At 38.6% G+C, this 17,235-nt stretch overlaps 1 long non-coding RNA gene across 1 annotated transcript; it reads left to right on the top strand.

The window, feature by feature from the left end:
* The first annotated feature begins 5,088 nt into the window (after positions 1-5,088).
* LOC128690013 (uncharacterized) lies at positions 5,089-6,992 on the top strand. Its single transcript, XR_008407246.1, has 2 exons — positions 5,089-5,468; positions 6,394-6,992. It is a non-coding gene; the product is annotated as an uncharacterized lncRNA (long non-coding RNA).
* Positions 6,993-17,235: the final 10,243 nt, after the last annotated feature.

The raw sequence follows: 17,235 nt of genomic DNA on the forward strand, positions 1-17,235 counted from the left end.
CATATATATATATATATATATATATATATATATATATATATATATATATATATATATATATATATATATATATATATATATATATATATATATATATATATATATATATATATATACGAGTGAAAACATGACATTCATATATATGTTTGTGCTGATTTGTGTAAAATATGCAGTTTATTCTTTACATAACATTGAGGTTGTATTGCATCAGTGAATTTATGATTTCTCTTGCTCATTTTAATAGCTCATTTAAATTTCTCTAACACCTCAATCAGTCTAATATTCTTTTCAGTCTGATCCTCGTCAATCTCACGTCTCATATTTCAATCTAATTCCTCTCACTAATTTTAATCTCTTACTCGGTCTAGTCCCACTCATTCTAATCTTGCTCTATCATTCTAATCTGTCAATAACCCTCACTCTGTCTTCTCTCAATCTACTGGGTTTCTCAGTCACAATCTGTCTCTTAGTCATACCTTTCAAGTAGTCAATCGCACATCTCATGTTGCTTGACCCTGTTAGCATATGTCCCGTGACCCGTGTGTGAAGTCAGTGATCCGTGTCAGGCCAGTGACTCGTATGTGAGGCAAGTGACTCGTGTGTGAGGCCAGTGACTCGTGTGTGAGGTCAGTGACACTGCCAGCTGAACGCAGAAAGAGTCGTTATGAACACAAGTGGCACGTACTACGGCATAGCCTAATAAAGTAAGTCGATAGATATATTCACTTAAATTATCTTGTTTTGCATTGTTCGTATTTTATACCCAAATTAACTTACCTAACATTTCCAAATTAAGGTCAAATAATTCTTCTCTAAGGCTAGCCTATATTTACTTCATATTATTTTAACTAATAAAATATATGTATTAATTTCGTGATGCTTGGAGTATTTTTTACTGTCATATGAAAAAAATATTGTTAAATTTTTTTGGTAAATTGATTGTTACTGAATAAAGCAAGCCAGCAAGTAAGTCTTAAAGAGCACATGTCCATAGCAGTGTGACATGTGTTACCACAGTTGTGATATTTCAGTATTTGAAACAGACAAGAAGATGAAAAACAAAATAAAACTTTTATTTCGTTATCGATGTTCCCTATTTCAAAGAAAAATGAGTGAATCAGACGCCAGTGACTAGTGCCTGTCACCCCACCTCACCTCGAGACACAAAACAGAGAGGGAGAGAGAAAAGAGAGAGACCCAGACAACAACGATCTGGCGTGAACAATTTCTTGCGCTTTTCGTGTCATTGTTATTCGGAGCGCTCACTAAGTTAATTTACTAGACGAGTTCTACGTCTTTTGTATCGCATCCTCTGACACTAAATTCTTCCTGCACACTTCATGACAGTGCTGTCTAGTATAATACCTTTCCTGCACCACTTTGGTCAGCCAGGTGGTTCTCCACACCTGCACCATTGTGGTAAGGAAGGTTGAACCTCACACCTGCACCAGTGTGATTAGCCAGATGGATTCCCACATCTGCACCACTGTGGTCAGCCAGATGGTTCCCCTCACCTGCACCACTGTGGTTAGCCGGGTGGTGCCCCCTTACATGCACCTCTATTGTCACCAGGTGGTTCTTCTCACCCTTAACACTGTGGTGAACCAGGTGGTTCTCACCTGCACCACTATGCTCAGCCAGGTGGTTCTCACTTGCATCACTATGGTCAGTCAAGTGGTTCCCGACGCCTGGTGCAGGTGCTGTACCAGCACCTGTAAATTGATTGAGAGGTTTCACTCCTTGCTGCTCCATAAAATGCAAGAAAAACTTTAGCTCTGGCAGTTTCATCCGGAGGTATTCTTATCACCGAATACTTTCATCACATGGAGTAAGTTATCACAGATTGTTAATGTCAGAAACTTTGTTTTGCGCTTTTGAAACACGGATGTGTCATAATCGCTTGCAGACAATCCTTTGATGAGTACAACAGATTCTTAAAGAGGAAAATGTTCTTACTCAGGAATTAGCACAGTGAACAAAACTATAGTATATCTTCGCAAATAATTCCGTAGTAGTAATGTTAATGATTGCTGTCAGCAAACTAGAAGTGTCAAGATAAGGGTCGTCAGATAGTTGGACAAAGCTGATTTTCCCGCAACAAATATTCGGAGTTTCGTCCTTCTATTTTTTATGAAAAGAAACATTAAAATTATAACATGAAAATATTAAAAGAGGATATGTAAGATGCAAACAAAAAAAAAAGCTGTCTATATTTTCTTATAAATAATATGGAAAAAATGACAGGCGCTCTCGGCATGATAAAAAAATAAACTAGATGTATTTCGGTCGCTTGTCGATTCGAGAAAGGTATTCCCGTATTTCATAACCTTAGTCCCCAGTGCCTCACTGCATGTAAATGGAGTAGTGCAGAGTGCGGCATAAGTTGATAATGCTGTTGAATATTAGCGCTGAAGATTTGAAGGGAATGAGAAGAGGAATTCATAGTCATCATATGGAAACTAATAGGCAAATTTCTTCAATAAAAATAGCATATTAGGATTTACACAACCCAAATCTAATTCAAACCATTCCAAGAAACCAATATCCTAAAATATACAAACACATTAAACTTGAAGCCGATAGGAAGTTATCTGCATGGAAGGGTTCAAGTTACTCAGATGCAGCACTCAGAAATTATTGCACGAAAATCAGTATTTCGTGTTTTCCAATTTCTTTAAAAGGGCAAATTGTGACCTACACAGACCAAAATCAGTCCAGACGTTTCTCTAAGTAAGATTGACATGTCTTTAAGAAAATAAGTAAAGTAAGGAAGCTTTTTGTAAGCCTAGTGTACATAACATAATTTTTAACAATGGTCTTAATGGCACACAGGTGAGATATCCTCAAGTCAGCCAGGGTGGATGTGATATCCTCAAAACACTCCAGAGTGGATGAGATTTTCACACTTTCAAGCACCTCATTCCATCGAACCTGAAGTTACTGATAAGCGGCATTCGAGCCTACATTTGGAACAGGCAGGGATAGGAGGTTCGTTTGTAGCAGGTGACTTTATTTGCTACAAGTTACGTTGTCCTAACCTAATTTTGAAATAACCACGTTTCAAACCCTGCATTGTTAGGCACAAGTGTGTTTCCAGAAATACCACACCTTGGGCCATCGGCCATTAGTCGTATGGGTCTGTTATTTTTATTCTAAGATTATTATTATTATTATTATTATTATTATTATTATTATTATTATTATTATTATTATTATTATTATTATTATTATTATTATTATTATCATCATCACCATCATCGAAGCGCTAATTTCGTGTGGTTTATTCAGTATAAGAAGTAGTGGAGGTTCGCTACTGTAAACGCGGCCTGTAAACGCCGTCTAACAGTATTCACCTAGGATTGTTGATGAATGGTTCAGAGAACCGACACTTTGATAAATTAGACACATGTGCAGCTCTTGGGTATCTTTATTGAGGAAACGTTTCGCCATACAGTGGCTTCATCAGTCCATACAAAGGAGAAACTTGAAGAATAGGAGGAGAATGAGGTAATCAGTCCCTCAACCTTGAGTCGATGTGGTCAGTCCATCAATCTTGAATAGAATACGGCATATGTACGGAGAAGCAGCTTATAAACCGTAGGCAGGAGAGGTGTAGCAGTCGTAGGTGGTCACATTTGATTACCTCATTCTCCTCCTGTTCTTCAAGTTTCTCCTTTGTCTGGACTGATGAAGCCACTGTGTGGCGAAACGTTTCCTCAGTAAAGATACCCAAGAGTTGCACATGTGTCTAATTTATCAACGTGTCGGTTCTCTGAACCATTGATCTACAATCCTGTCAGACACTGCAACTTCTTGGGATCTTAATACTTGGGAATTCTTCGCTTGCCTAACCCTTGGGCACGACCTACTTCCACATTGGGCAAATGTGACACCACGTACGACTGCTGCACCTCTCCTGCCTACGGTTTATAAGCTGCTTCTCCGCACATATGCCGTATTCTATTCAAGATTGATAGACTGACCACATCGACTCAAGGTTGAGGGACTGATTACCTCATTTTCCTCCTGTTCTTCAGATTTCTCCTTTGTATGGACTGATGAAGCCACTGTGTGGCGAAACGTTTCCTCAACGTTTCCTCAATAAAGATACCCAAGAGTTGCACGTATCTAATTTATCATCAGTATTCACCTAGTTGGTTTTCTTAACCCCTAAATTCAGATCCTAAGAAGATTAAGAAACCCATTTGGGATTAAATGGCACATTTAATATTACAACATTGCATATAAATAAGTACTACTAACCTCTTTTTAATTACCGTAACTAGCGATACTCAGCGCTTACAGCTTGATAGGCTTAAAGCCGTTATCTAATTTTTTTTCACGTATTTACTTCAGTATGCAGTTTCATACTCGTGTGTTTCAATCTCCACGTAACTCAAGCAAAGCATGATATAACTGTTTGCTTCTTAAAGAGTGTTGTAAGCTGATCAACTCTTGTGTTCACTGCTACCTGTGGTAGCTTAAATTATTTTTCACTAGTGACTTTTTTCTTGTACGTCAGAGTTATCTTATTACGCTCTCAACTCTGATCTTCACATAATCTACCCCTCAAGGAAGGTTCCTTGATGCTGGTGAGGGGCTCTTGATCTAGGGAACTGGATGTGTGCTCCAGTTCCCTGAGTTAAACCTGAATACCTTCCATCCCTCCCCCAAGCACTGTATAATCCTATGGGTTTAGTGCTTCCCCCTTGATTATAATAATAATAATTCACATAATCTACGATGATGATAATCGCTGTGTTATTACACAGTGTTTTATTTACGTTTTTGCATCTGTCAGTCTAGACATATTGTAGAACAAGCTTTTATTGGAAAAAAGTTTTGCTCTGTATGCAGCTTTGTCAAGGTCTAAATAAATCTACACAGAGCGAAATGTTGTACACATATAAGCTTCTGTTACAGTATGTACATTTTCTTCATTATTGTCGGTATTGTGCACTTGGATTCAACATTATTTCTAACTAGTTACTCGTCCCAACATTGACTCTTTCACAGTTACTGATTCTAACATTAGCTCTTTCACACCTAGTTACTCATTCCTACAATCTCTTATAACTAGTTATTCGTTTCAACAGTCATATAGCTAGTTACTCGTTGCATCAACCTTTTTGACATGTTATTTGTTACATTAGCCTTTTTGAAATGCTATTATTTCTTCCAGCACTGTCCTACAACTGTTTACCCCTTCCAGCAGTAGCTGATGCCTTTACAAGCACTACTTCCACATAGAACTGTACAGCAGCAGCACTATAGTCGTCTCCGCATACATTAGAGCAGGCGTGGTATGCGAACCGAATTCTGTTCATTTGCTTAATGAGACAGTATCCAGAGCAGAAAGTAAATATGGAAATTGTTTCAAGAACTACATAGTGAGAGAAGAGCCACGCAGAACCATAGCTTGACCACGCCTGCCACAGAGCTACAATACTTGACACTTAAAAAAAATGGTAAGCCTGAAATTCTGGCTTACGAACTACAGTATTCTGGCCCATAATACTGTAGTTGGATCAATTTATAGCTAGATAAATGAGACAAATGTCGATATTTGGGTATCTTAATTCTGGAAACGTTTCCTGCTGTATAGCCTTTGTGGCTTAGCGCTTCTTTTTGATTATAATAATAATAATGGAAACGTTTCCAGAATAAAGATACCCAAATACTGCACAAGTGTCTCATATGTGTTTCATATATCAACTTGTCGGTTTTCTAAGCCAATTATTCAGTTGACAACTAACCCATAAATTGTAAATAATGAACCAGATGATGTTTCGGTTCGCTTGGACATTATCTAGTAACGTAAGAGTTGACAATGGTTCAGAACGGACCGAACTTCTTATAGTTTTCATTAGCAATATGTGGGTTAGTTGTGAAATACTTAACTGTCTCAGGCTGTTATCCAAAGTCTGGTCAGTGGACACTTATCTCATGACGTGTGACTAAGCATGGGGAAAAAAAAGTTTTTCACGCGTCAGAATTTTAATTACATCCTGCATGATAATTATGCTGCTAAATATTGTAATTGATTACAAGTTAGGAACTATAAATCACCAGTCTTTGTATCTCAGTGTTGACTAGTCCCGGTTAGAACACCTGAGGTGAGAAGTATAGTGACTGCACTTCGTAAAAATGGTGTAGATAGAGCAGTTCAGTGGGTCATTTATATAAAAGTAAACTTTGGCCAAGACAGACAGCTAGGTAGTAATTAATGGTGAATGTGTTTTCTTTGGGGATATCCCGCCTTGATGAAAAACGGCCACAATAAGTGTGATTTACTCTTGTGACTTTCTCCCTCACATTTAATACAAGTGTACTTCCAGCAAAGTAGTAGTTGACCAGTACGGTGTGTATGGTCTGAACGTTCGAATTTCACAGGTTGACGTGTTAGACACAGTGAAGTTAATGAGATCATCAAAAGAAACTTTGCTGCAGCCTTGTACCCAGCGAAAGAGAACCTCGACCTTTACTACTTAAAACCCCTGATATGCTCGTCAGCCGCCTTGATGGAATGATCATATCCCTGGAAGAACAGTAGACTGCTGGTGTCCTGGAACTATACTTGCGCACCTTTCCTAGCTGACACCTACATCCCCTTTTATAGTGCTGTTCAGTAAGGTGGTACTACTGATCACAAGCTCAAAAAGTATAGGAATTTGGCCCACCAATATCACTTCTTTCCTACAAAACTGGAAACTCTTGGTCCATGGGAAAGCATGCCATGGGTTTTCTCAAAGAGCTGGGTTCAAGGCTTATTAAAACTACCAGCGACCCGAGGCTTGCTGCCTGTCTTTTTCAGGCCTCAGTGGGGCTTAGAAAATGGATTGAGGTATTTGAATTATTTATGTGGAATATTAATATGAATAATGTGAATATTAGTATACAACTCTTCAAAAAGCTTGTTAGTCAAAATATATTAATTTTCATTGAACATTATGACCTAATTGTTAATTCAATTAATGAAATGATACTTTTTATGTACGCTAGATTATTAACCAGAATATTAATATACTTTTATGCAGAAAATTGATCTAATTCCAATTTAAAAAAATGTTTGGATTTTCCAATACCAGGTTACACTTACATGTTTATTTGAGCGTAAGAGCTACTGTATACAAACAAGTTGCAAAACAAAGACGCTGTATTACCACAAAGTTTAGCTTGGAGACCAGGTATGGAAACCAAGCCTGGAGACCAATTATGAAGATCAAGCTCGGGGACTAAGCATAATGACAAAGCTTGGAGACCAAGCCTTGTGACCAAGCTTGGAGACCAAGCCTTGTGACCAAGCTTGCAGACAAAGCTTTTTCAGAGCTGACTTGAAAAGCTTATTCTGGAAGTAAAGGTTTGTCTTATTAAAGGGTTCATTCTGCCTTAATGTCTTGTAGGCATGACAATGAAAATAACATTAATATTAAGGGACACGCTAGTAACCTCTCAGTAATTTATAATTGTTCAGTGTGAACATTTCTCGTTACTGACGTAACGTGTTGCCTTCCTTACCATAAATGTCTCAAAATGAGCAGCTAGTACGAAGAGCCTGGCTGACCAGGCATTGAACCAGGTTTAGTCTGAGATCCGGGAACTATCTATGGGTAATCTACAGGTATATAAGTGAATATTATTCTCAGCAGGTGATTAATTACTCTTAACCTGACTGGTGAGAAAATAGCCCGTTGTTGGAAGACTGAGGCTAAGCTGCAGTCACCTCAAGCCGGGTCACTGCATGGAGAAGACCCGGGCCGGGACCCGTCCTGGCGAATCTACTTGTACCTATACCTGCTGAATGACCCACACTCGTTTAGTGCTTACTGATATTCAAAGTATTCTCTGTAAATCTGCTGCATATTTTAGGAGCATCACTTGATTTTAAAATTCTGTTGAAGGAAATACATATATATCACATCCAAGCGAGGAGGACCTGTGAATTTTTACCGTTATTATGACTCACGAAATCGTAATGACACCCACGGGCGGGGATAGAACCCGCGATCAGAGAGTCTCAAAGCTCCAGACCGCCGCGTTAGCCACTGGGCCAGCTAGCCACAATAAGATTCATCCAGTTAGGTATATTTCTACACCATACGAAGGTTAGCATAGGCACTACTGTGACCACAATTGCAAGTGGCTAACGCAACGGCCTGGAGATTTGAGGCTCTGATGGCAGGTTCTATCCCCGCCCGTGGTATGTTTTTTTTTATCGTTATTATTATTATTATTATTATATTTAGGAAGAAGTACTAAACCCATAAGTATCATATAGGCCCTGGGGAAATGGGAGGCAACCAGGTTGTATCCCAGGAAGAGGATTCAGTTCCTTGTATGAAGAGCTCTCTCACCGGCGTAGAGGAACCTCCATTGAGGGTTATGCTCTATGAAGAGCAATCTATATTACTATTATTTAAAATATAATTATTACACTTTTCTTGAAGGAGACATTAGACAGTGAAGATTATATTCATAGCGCCAAACCCGATGGGGGGGGGGGTATTAAGCTCAGTCCTCGAAACGCAGCCTTGTGTCTGACCAGTTGATCAAGAATGAGGTCTCAGAAGTGGTTGCAAGAGCAGTTGTGTAATGTCATGATTGGATCGTTAGGAGAAGGTCAAGAGTGAGAGTTAGTGTTAGTGAGTGAATGAGTATCCCCTGCGAGCTGCGCGAGATGGCTGTAATTAGATCACATCCTTTAAGAAGTAGCATGAGAGGAATGCCCCAGTCAAGCTTAAGTATTGGTATTGCACCAACTGGAAGGCAGGTTATTATTATTATTATTATTATTATTATTATTATTATTATTATTATTATTATTAAGAAACGCTAAGCCCGTATGGATCATTCACTGTCTGGGGAATTTGAAGCAATTAGATATGATACAAAGAAGGGAAAGATGGCTCTAATTCCTTGGATTAAGAGCCTTTTGCCAGTATCAGGGCAGCTCCCCTCTTCCCCTTGAAGGCACAGAAAGGCAGAGTGCTTGTAGTTATGATGAACTTATTAAACAATACTGGATTTTTATATTTTATGAGAATTGTGTAGATTCTTCAACGAGATGAGGCTTATACCTGACCGAGGATTTGTATTTTTAGAAAAATTGTATAGACTTCTGAGCGAGAGGAGACTTAAACCTAACTTTATTATTATTTGTTGGGTAGAGACTTCACGGTGAAGTGAAGAGAAACATTCTGTGGTCAATCACAAAGAATAAGAGGTCGCAGGAGAGGAGACAAGAGGTCGCAGGAGAGGAGACAAGAGGTCGCAGAGTGGAGACAAGTGTAAGCATAGTTAAAAGGAGATTTATGTTTCTATTGGGAAAAATGTAATATAGAGTGAAACGTTTATAGCAATAATGTTTGAGTGATGCTTTGACATTACAGTGCACAAGGTCGGTTGATGATACAAAGTGTTGGTGGGACTTGTAAAGAGCTGGATGTCAGGGAAATAAGAGTGATCAGTTATAGTTTCTGAATATTATTATATTATGCAATGTAACCACAGCATAAGTGATTTCGTGATTACTCACATTATCAAGGAACAGTTGAAATAATACAACAAAATACGGTCAAATAGGGTCATACGGGATCTCACGTATGACCCAACTCACTGAGCGTGGAAATTCCTTTCCATTATGAACTTTTTTTAATCAGGTCACACGTCATGTAAAATTTAAGTGACATGTCAGTCAAAGGAGAACTTCCCTGCGGTTATGTTGCTTTCTTGTGATCTGCTATAAATGTGTATGTATGTATATATATATATATATATATATATATATATATATATATATATATATATATATATATATATATATATATATATATATGTATATATATATATATATATATATATATATATATATATATATATATATATATATTATATATATATATATATATATATATATATATATATATATTATATATATATACTATATATATATATATATATATATATATATATATATATATATATATATATATATATATATATATATATATATATATATATATATATATATATATTATTTTATTTTATTATCACACTGGCCGATTCCCACCAAGGCAGGGTGGCCCGAAAAAGAAAAACTTTCACCATCATTCACTTCATCACTGTCTTGCCAGAAGGGTGCTTTACACTACAGTTTTTAAACTGCAACATTAACACCCCTCCTTCAGAGTGCAGGCACTGTACTTCCCATCTGTGATGAATGGTTTGAAAAACCGACAAGTTGAAGATTGAGACACTTATGCAGCATATGGGAATCTTTATTCAGGAAACGTTTCGCCACACTGGCTTCATCAGTCCAATACAAAGAGGAAGGCGTAAGGAGAGGAGGAGTATGAGGTAATCAGTCCCTCAGCCTGGAGTCGATGTGTTCAGTCCATGTGTTCACATTCTACAAGATTGATGGACTGAACTCATCGACTCCAGGCTGAGGGACTGATTACCTCATACTCCTCCTCTCCTTACGCCTTCCTCTTTGTATTGGACTGATGAAGCCACTGTGTGGCGAAACGTTTCCTGAATAAAGATTCCCATATGCTGCATAAGTGTCTCAATCTTCAACTTCCCATCTCCAGGACTCAAGTCCGGCATGCCGGTTTCCCTGAACCCCTTCATAAATGTTACTTTGCTCACACTCCAACAGCACGTCAAGTATTAAAAACCATTCGTCTCCATTCATTCCTATCAAACACGCTCACGCACGCCTGCTGGAAGTCCAAGCCCCTCGCACACAAAACTTCCTTTACCCCCTCCCTCCAACCTTTCCTAGGCCGACCCCTACCCCGCCTTCCTTCCACTACAGACTGATACACTCTTGAAGTCATTCTGTTTCGCTCCATTCTCTCTACATGTCCGAACCACCTCAACAACCCTTCCTCAGCCCTCTGGACAACAGTTTTGGTAATCCCGCACCTCCTCCTAACTTCCAAACTACGAATTCTCTGCATTATATTCACACCACACATTGCCCTCAGACATGACATCTCCACTGCCTCCAGCCTTCTCCTCGCTGCAACATTCATCACCCATGCTTCACACCCATATAAGAGTGTTGGTAAAACTATACTCTCATACATTCCCCTCTTTGCCTCCAAGGACAAAGTTCTTTGTCTCCACAGACTCCTAAGTGCACCACTCACCCTTTTCCCCTCATCAATTCTATGATTCACCTCATCCTTCATAGAGCCATCCGCTGACACGTCCACTCCCAAATATCTGAATACATTCACCGCCTCCATACTCTCTCCCTCCAATCTGATATCCAATCTTTCATCACCTAATATTTTTGTTATCCTCATAACCTTACTCTTTCCTGTATTCACTTTTAATTTTCTTCTTTTGCACACCCTACCAAATTCATCCACCAATCTCTGCAACTTCTCTTCAGAATCTCCCAAGAGCACAGTGTCATCAGCAAAGAGCAACTGTGACAACTCCCACTTTATGTGTGATTCCTTATCTTTTAACTCCACGCCTCTTGTCAAGACCCTCGCATTTACTTCTCTTACAACCCCATCTATAAATATATTAAACAACCACGGTGACATCACACATCCCTGTCTAAGGCCTACTTTTACTGGGAAATAATTTCCCTCTTTCCTATGTACTCTAACTTGAGCCTCACTATCCTCGTAAAAACTCTTCTCTGCTTTCAGTAACCTACCTCCTACACCATACACTTGCAACATCTGCCACATTGCCCCCCTATCCACCCTGTCATACGCCTTTTCCAAATCCATAAATGCCACAAAGACCTCTTTAGCCTTATCTAAATACTGTTCACTTATATGTTTCACTGTAAACACCTGGTCCACACACCCCCTACCTTTCCTAAAGCCTCCTTGTTCATCTGCTATCCTATTCTCAGTCTTACTTTTAATTCTTTCAGTAATAACTCTGCCATACACTTTACCAGGTATACTCAACAGACTTATCCCCCTATAATTTTTGCACTCTCTTTTGTCCCCTTTGCCTTTATACAAAGGAACTATGCATGCTCTCTGCCAATCCCTAGGTACCTTACCCTCTTCCATACATTTATTAAATAATTGCACCAACCACTCCAAAACTATATCCCCACCTGCTTTTAACATTTCTATCTTTATCCCATCAATCCCGGCTGCCTTACCCCCTTTCATTTTACCTACTGCCTCACGAACTTCCCCCACACTCACAACTGGCTCTTCCTCACTCCTACAAGATGTTTTTCCTCCTTGCCCTATACACGAAATCACAGCTTCCCTATCTTCATCAACATTTAACAATTCCTCAAAATATTCCCTCCATCTTCCCAATACCTCTAACTCTCCATTTAATAACTCTCCTCTCCTATTTTTAACTGACAAATCCATTTGTTCCTTAGGCTTCCTTAACTTGTTAATCTCACTCCAAAACTTTTTCTTATTTTCAACAAAATTTGTTGATAACATCTCACCCACTCTCTCATTTGCTCTCTTTTTACATTGCTTCACCACTCTCTTAACCTCTCTCTTTTTCTCCATATACTCTTCCCTCTTTGCATCACTTCTACTTTGTAAAAACTTCTCATATGCTAACTTTTTCTCCCTTACTACTCTCTTTACATCATCATTCCACCAATCGCTCCTCTTCCCTCCCGCACCCACTTTCCTGTAACCACAAACTTCTGCTGAACACTCTAACACTACATTTTTAAACCTACCCCATACCTCTTCGACTCCATTGCCTATGCTCTCATTAGTCCATCCTCCAATAGCTGTTTATATCTTTCCCTAACTGCCTCTTTTAATTTATAAACCTTCACCTCTCTCTTCCCTGATGCTTCTATTCTCCTTGTATCTCATCTACCTTTTACTCTCAGTGTAGCTACAACTAGAAAGTGATCTGATATATCTGTGGCCCCTCTATAAACATGTACATCCTGAATTCTACTCAACAGTCTTTTATCTACCAATACATAATCCAACAAACTACTGTCATTTCGCCCTACATCATATCTTGTATACTTATTTATCCTCTTTTTCTTAAAATATGTATTACCTATAACTTAACCCCTTTCTATACAAAGTTCAATCAAAGGGCTCCCATTATCATTTACACCTGGCACCCCAAACTTACCTACCACACCCTCTCTAAAAGTTTCTCCTACTTCAGCATTCAGGTCCCCTACCACAGTTACTCTCTCACTTGGTTCAAAGGCTCCTATACATTCACTTAACATCTCCGAAAATCTCTCTCTCTCCTCTGCATTCCTCTCTTCTCCAGGTGCATACACGCTTATTATGACCCACTTCTCGCATCCAACCTTTACTTTAATCCACATAATTCTTGCATTTACACATTCGTATTATCTTTTCTCCTTCCATAACTGATCATTCAACATTACTGCTACCCCTTCCTTTGCTCTAACTCTCTCAGATACTCCAGATTTAATCCCATTTATTTCCCCCCACCGAAACTCCCCTACCCCCTTCAGCTTTGTTTCGCTTAGGGCCAGGACATCCAACTTCTTTTCATTCATAACATCAGCAATCATCTGTTTCTTGTCATCTGCACTACATCCACGCACATTCAAGCATCCCAGTTTTATAAAGTTTTTCTTCTTCTCTTTTTTAGTAAATGTCTACAGGAGAAGGGGTTACTAGCCCATTGCTCCCGGCATTTTTGTCGCCTCATACGACACGCATGGCTTACGGAGGAAAGATTCTTTTCCTCTTCCCCATGGACAATAGAAGAAATAAAGAAGAACAAGAGCTATTTAGAAAAAGGAGAAAAACCTAGATGTATATATATATATATGCATGTGTATGTCTGTGAAGTGTGACCAAAGTGTAAGTTGGAGTAGCAAGATATCCCTGTTATCTAGCGTGTTTATAAGACAGAAAAAGACACCAGCAGTCCTACCATCATGCAAAACAGTTACAGATTTCTGTTTCACAGTCATCTAGCAGGACGGTAGTACTTCCCTGGGTGGTTGCTGTCTACCAACCTACCCTACTACTGTATATATATATATATATATATATATATATATATATATATATATATATATATATATATATATATATATATATATATATATATATATATATATATATATATATATATATATATATATATATATATAGCGTATATGTTATATATATATATATATATATATATATAGTATATGTTAAATATATATATATATATATATATATATATATATATATATATATATATATATATAGTATATATATATATATATATATATATATATATATATATATATATATATATATATATATATATATATATATATCGTGCCGAATAGGTAAAACTGGTCAACTAGCAAGAACTCATTTAAAATTAAGTCCTTCTAAAATTTTCTCTTATACGTTTAAAGATATATTTTTTCATTAATGTTAATGTAAAAATTAATAATTTTGTACAAAAAGAACATTAGAAAACTTACCTAGCCTTATAACAAGCGCAGTTTAATGTGGCCTAATCAAGCTCAATATATTTTAGATAAGTTTACAATAATTTAATAATAAACTAACAGTGAAATATATTTTTTTTTCGTTCGGTTCAGATGATTTTTGCGAAATTGTTGCATACGCAAATTTTCGATTGCCTTATTTGCCTTTAAATAGTGTTGCTATTTAAACCAAAATTGCAAGTTTTACCTATTCGGCACGACATATATAATGTATTTGAGTGGGTCCTCTACCTGTTGGTTTTATGGCACTATAAAACCTTAATAATGACTTCATTCATTGCTTGCTGCAGAATAGTAAGTGTCAGTCAATAGGTACCATAATTTTTTTATCATTGTGGGTATATGCGGCGTCCGGCAGTGGCCGGTTGAGCAGGGATAATCAGACTTGGGAATGAATGCCAGCTCTAATCCTGTCTTCACTGTGCAGCGTTCTTACGCTACTAAATGTTGCCATTACTCCAGGACTTTGGTCAATGCCTTCTGGCCTAAACTCACCCAGTCGGTAAACTCTGTTGAATAATCTTATCGTAAACATTAAATAATAAATAGAAAATGGGGACTTTAACTGTCGTATCTCTTCAGTGCTTCCCTTACGTTGACCTGATTTAGGCAGCTTGTTAGTTTCGCTTTGCAAACTTTGGTGAAACTGTGTTGCATTTCGAGGTTTCCATGTAATAATTTGATGTTGCGGATTACAGCTCTCGAAGCCCTGTCGACTACTTGATCCCAAAGTTGTAATGCATGTACGCTGCTGCTCTCCTCTCCAAGTTGTTTGTTATTGTATGTATATGTTTCGCTTCGCTGAGTAATTACATACATGTGCAGCACCTGGGAACCTTTATTTGAAGACTTTTCGTCAACCAGTGGCTTTGTCAATTAATACATATATGAAGTCAGTAGAAGACTGATTACCTCATTTTCTACCGTCCTCGTGTATCATCTGTATTGAACTAATAAAGTTACAGGCTGGTGAATCGTCTTCCTGTAAAAACGCCCACGTGTCGCATGTTTCTACTTCTTAATCTTGTCGGTACTGTATAGCATTATTGTGATTTTACTGAGCTGTCTTGCTGTTGTATGTATGTTGTTGATATCTTACCCAACATGGATGATGTATGTATGTTGTTGGTATCCTGAGCAAGGTGGTGGCTACTGCTGTTGCATGGATGTTGATAAATTAGACACATGTGCAACACTTGGGTATCTTTAATGAGGAAACGTTTCGTCACACAGTGGCTTCATCAGTCCATACAAAGGAGAATGGTGAAGAACAGGAGTTTGAGGTAATCAGTCCCTCAGCCTTGAGTCGATGCAATCAGTCCATCAATCTTGAAAAGAATACAGCATATGTGCGAAGAACTGGCTTACGCTGTATTCTTTTCAAGATTGATGGACTGATTACATCGACTCAAGGCTGAGGGACTGATTACCTCAAACTCCCCCTGTTCTTCACGATTCTCCTTTGCACATGTGTCTAATTTATCAACCTGTCGGTTCTCTGAACCATTCATCTGCATGGATGTTATTGATACCTTTCCCAAGGTGGCTACTGCTGCTGTATGTACGATGATGGTACTTTGCTCGAAGTGGCTGCTGTATGTATATTGTTGGTATCTTATTCAAGATGGCTGCTATATGTATGTTGTTGATACCTTGCTCAAGGTGACTGCTGTATGTTGTTGGTACCTTTCTCAAGGTGACTGCTGTGTATATGTTGTTGATACCTTGCTCGAGGTGACTGCTGTATGTATGTTGTTGGTACCTAGCTCAAGCTGATTGCTGTATGTATGTTGTTGGTACCTTGCTCAAGGTGGCTACTGCTGTTGTTTGTATGTTGTTGGTACCTTGCCCAAGGTGGCTACTGCTGTTGTTTGTATGTTGTTGGTACTTTGCCCAAGGTGGCTACTGCTGTTGTTTGTGTGTTGTTGGTACCTTGCCCAAGGTGGCTACTGCTGTCGTTTGTGTGTTGTTGGTACCGTGCCGAAGGTGGCTACTGCTGTTATTTGTATGTTGTTGGTACCTTGACCAAGTGGCTACTGCTGTTGTTTGCATGTTGTTGGTACCTTGCCCAAGGTGGCTACTGCTGTTGTTTGTGTGTTGTTGGTACCGTGCTCAAGATGGCTACTACTGTTGTTTGTATGTTGTTCGTACCTTGCCCAAAGTGGCTGTGTTTGTACCATGCCCAAGGTCTATCTACCTGGAGTATACCTGGAAAATGTTTCGTGGGTCAACGTCCCCGCGACCCTGTCAATAACTAGGCCACACGGTGGATCAGAGCCTGATCAGACAGGCTTTTATTGTGGGCCGCACGCAATCCAACTTGCCAGCCACAGCCCAGCTAGAAAGATACTGACCTCAAGTATCTCTTCAGCTCCCTCTTGAAGACAGCCAAGGGTCTATTGGTAATCCCCTTATGTATGTTGGAAGGCAATTGAACAGTCTTTGGGCCTCTCACACTTTTTGTGATCTCTTAGTGTATTCACGGTACCCTTGATTTTCAGTGGGGGATATTGCACAGCCTGCCGAGTTCTTTGCTCTCGTAGGGAGTGGTTTTTGTACAGATTTAGGACTAGTCCACCTCGAGGAATTTCCAGGTGTGAATTATGACATATCTTTCTCGCCTGCGCTTTAAGGAGTACAGTGACTTCAAACGTCCCCGGTAATTGAAGTGCTTGACTGTACCTATACGTGGAGTAAAAGTTGTCTGTATATTCTCTTGATCTTCAGTTTCGACTGCCTTGAAATGGAGCGTTAGTATA

Source organism: Cherax quadricarinatus, chromosome 25, assembly GCF_038502225.1.
Source record: "Cherax quadricarinatus isolate ZL_2023a chromosome 25, ASM3850222v1, whole genome shotgun sequence".
NCBI classification, from domain to species: Eukaryota; Metazoa; Arthropoda; class Malacostraca; order Decapoda; family Parastacidae; genus Cherax; species Cherax quadricarinatus.